Source organism: Pinus tabuliformis, chromosome 6 (assembly GCF_031772625.1).
Source record: "Pinus tabuliformis cultivar Carrire ecotype Pingquan chromosome 6, CPIR1, whole genome shotgun sequence".
NCBI classification, from domain to species: Eukaryota; Viridiplantae; Streptophyta; class Pinopsida; order Pinales; family Pinaceae; genus Pinus; species Pinus tabuliformis.
The window spans coordinates 388,742,765-388,746,846 of NC_142292.1; positions in this window are offsets into that span (position 1 = coordinate 388,742,765).

Genomic DNA, 4,082 nt, shown 5'->3' on the forward strand with positions numbered 1-4,082 from the left:
TATGCTAAGTAAAATTACAACTTTTTAGAAATCATAGGTAGTATACCTCCAAATTTTAAAGCTCAAAATGAAATGCTTTCAAAACAAAATCCGACTTTGATAAAATAAGTTGAAAAACAAAAGGAAGAGAATGAACAATTAAATGAAGAGAATCGTAAGCTTCACCAAAGAAAGAAGGTACTCAAAACTAAGAGTAGGAATATGCATTTAAGACTACTCCAATGCAAGCCAAGGAAAGAAGGACAACCATCACATCAAAGGAGGTGAATCAAAGTTAGTACGATTCATTTTTAATGCTTTCAATTTTTATTGAAAATCTTTATTTATAAGGATGACGACAAAAATACCTTTTGTATGCCCTCATTTTAAAAAAATTGATGGTTAGAGACCTCAAAGTTTTCAAGCTTCGAAAGCTAATATTACATCCTACTCACATGTTAATATACCATCTTCCACTATAACTTCATTTTTCTACAAATTTATCCTAGTTTAAATTTTCCATATTCCTAGCCTATATCCATAATTTACCTTTGAAGACATCATTTCCCTTATAGGCCATCCAAATTTGTGGGAAGTAAAAAGCATTATGGATATCTTGAGTTTGACTATCATGAGGAAGTTTGATAGTGTCCTCTAGTTATAAGAACCCAAGTTCAAAAACAATGCTACAACATTGTTTCATAAAGATGCACTAAATTTTGTGATATTACAAAATGGTAATTTCAAAGTTAAATTGTGATGAGGAATACTCTATTTTTGTCTTGAGCGTACAAGGAGACAAGGAGATTTTGTTGTGAAAACTATAAGAAAACTATGTTAATTTCTGAAAACTAATACTCTATTTTGGGAAACATAAATATACTTTGTATTCCTTGAGAAGAAGAGTGTTTAATTTTGGAATCACAAGTATATCATGTTTTGATAAGGTACTCTGATTTTGAGAGAAGGAAAATCTCTAAATTTAATGGAAATGATACCTTCTTTTTGAATCAATAAAAGAACATGGAAATACATTGTTTTCAAAGATATGGTAGTATTCATAGTTGACAAGACATAGTGCAATATAGGCTATTAAAGAGTGCTCAATGTTATGAAACCGGCCCACAAAAAGATAGAAAAGATAGATCAACACCTTAGAATTCAGCCTTTTCGAGGGGGCAACCTCCTTTACATTACACAAATGAACAATTCTTGGATGATACAAATGACTAAACCTCCCTTCTATATATAGGGGTCTAAGGGGTCACAACATAATCAAGCCAACATAATAGTAATAACATAAGGGCACAACAAAAACAATAGTGGGTTTCTATGGGGCACACTAATAACAATATGGGGACAATAGGGGCACAATAGTAACAATAAGGGCTACAATGACAATAGTAATGGGGGAATCTGTAACAACCTCCGGGGCAAATGTGCATATAAACAACATAATAGGAACATAAATACAATAAGCATATCAGCCATCAAAATCCATATATGCATCAGTACATCTGCACATGAAAATCAAGGGAATGATTTTTTTTTTCATTAATAAATGCAATGAACCAATCAGAGATGGGACTACCATGTTCCTCCCAACCATAGATTGGCTGAGCCAAGTCTCTCTTCAGCCAATCAACCCCGTTCTATATTCCAAGCATGAATGTGGGATCTCATAGAACACATCAATCAAAACTCATCTAGGGCTTCAAGAGGCCACCCACCTCAACCCATCAAACAACGATTCCACCTCACGGTCAGACATCACCAAAAACCATCAACATATTGGTCTCCATCCAAGCCTTCAAGGGCTTCTAGAGTGCTTGTCCAACCAAGGCTTCTAGAACTAGTAACTCAACCCACAACTTATATAGGGCTTCCAGAGTGTTTGTCCAACCAAGGCTTCCAGGACTAGTAACTCAACCCACCAAGGGCTTCCAGACTGTTTGTCGAACCAAGGCTTCTAGGACTAGTAACTCAACCCAAGTTGTTACAAGGCTTCTAGAGCATTTGTTCAACCAGGGCTTTCAGGACTAATAACTCAACCCAAGCTAAGGAAACATGAGAACCAACAAAAACAAAGCAATGAAAGTAAACCCACAATCACTGTGGCTATCCAAGAAATGGCAAGGCTATGCAATCCACTATCGATCCAGGCAATCCTCCATGCCAATGATAGATCACAACCAAGAAACCGCATGCATGTGCCATGCATGTTAAAACTAGTGAATAAATCATACATGCAACTCGATACCTACAAGCAAATCTAATGTAGCTGTTGATTTCGATGCCTTCTTGCGCTTTCATGTTCTTCCTTTGCCTTCTTGCTCCAAGAATCCAAGTATGCCACACCCTCCAAGAGTGCTCCAAGAAAAATCTAAGTCTCCAAGAGTATGAGAGAGCTCCAAAGCTAAACTGACCAAGTCTTGCCCATTGATCCTCAGAAGCCTTTTTATTAATGAGGCCTCTATTTTCTTCATTTTCCATTATTTTCCTTCAATTTCCTCCTCACACACAACCTGTGACCTTTCACCTTCCTTTACTCCTAATTTCCATTATTTTCATAAATAAATGTGCCAAAATACCTTTTGCCTCTTTAATGCCTTAGCCATTGCCTTTGCCAATTTCCTTAGCCATAAACAACCAAATGAACACCCATTAGGATGTCCTACCCACCATTCAGCTTGGAATACATGTCCCATCATCCGTGGTATTTATATATTTTTACATGGAATTTTCACCAGGGTTGTTACAGAACCCTCCCCCTTGGGGGAACACCGTCCTCGGTGTTCAATGACACCTATAACCAACATGACTACTAAAAATAAAACATACTTCCCATGGAGCTTTATAACACAGCTCGTTGCAGTATTTACAATGAAAGACCTTCTCAAAAGAAAACATCATGACAACATGACCAGATAAAAACTATATCGCATATTGGAGCTTTATAACACAACTCATTACGATATTTACAATGATATACACATATACACAGTTGCTTAACCAGAAAAATAAAGGATACAATACCCATATCAATCAACAAGAGAATCTAGAGGCTCACACCTTCACCCTCAAAGTAATACCAGGATTCACCTCCTTCCCAGGAAATCCAGAATCGACTGTAAAGTCAAATCTACATCCAATGTCTAGCCCTACAATCCCATGCCACTTGTCTTCTCAGCGAACAGTTACTGGCTCATTGTCCTAGGGCGCACTCCTAATGTGCATTTCATTCCATCTAGAAATTCTAATGACCAAACCAAATCCATCCACGAACTTCCCTTCTCTATTACACAGTCCCTCGGGAATCTGATCACCTCTTCCGTGCAGTCACTCACCTTCCAAGTTCCACTGGCACCCCCATCCCGGGCAGTCCATCCCTTGGAAAGGCTTCCTCACATCGGAAGATACAAAAACCAAGGCATATACCTGCCTCAACACATCATACCAATCATAGCATGCTCATGGAAATCAATGGACACTATTGGGTACCAGTGTCCCACAATGGCCCTGCTCCTAAAGTGCTTTACCAGCATACTACTGCATTTCTAATTTCTTTCGTTGTTGTTGTTGCTAATTCTTGTAGTCGATTTCAACCACCCAACTGGGCATGTTCATTCTTCCTATACCAAGAACATAACTTCCATTAGATTCAAAATAAATTGAAATAACTTCAAATCATACCTCATTGGTAGTTCATCAATAAGGTACACTTGGAATCCTGTTTACTTCCTGTCACAAGAAGTCAAACTAGCATCTTTGACCAAATCAACATGTATAAAAATATCACATCAGGTTAGCTCAAAACACAACCATCATAGATCAAAATCATAAATCACATGTAACCATCATAAACCAGAATCATAGATCACATATAATCATCATATACCATAGTCATAAATCACATGCATAATAAAATTGAAATAAAAATTCTTATACTTATCCTTTCATCAATCCTTAGCTTCTACCTTTGTCTTTATTTCATATGCACTACAGATCAGTTGCTACACCCAACAAACACCCAGTGCCTAGACACATAGTGTGCATCAAACACATACAACCACACGGCATACCACACCATGCAATACATGCAT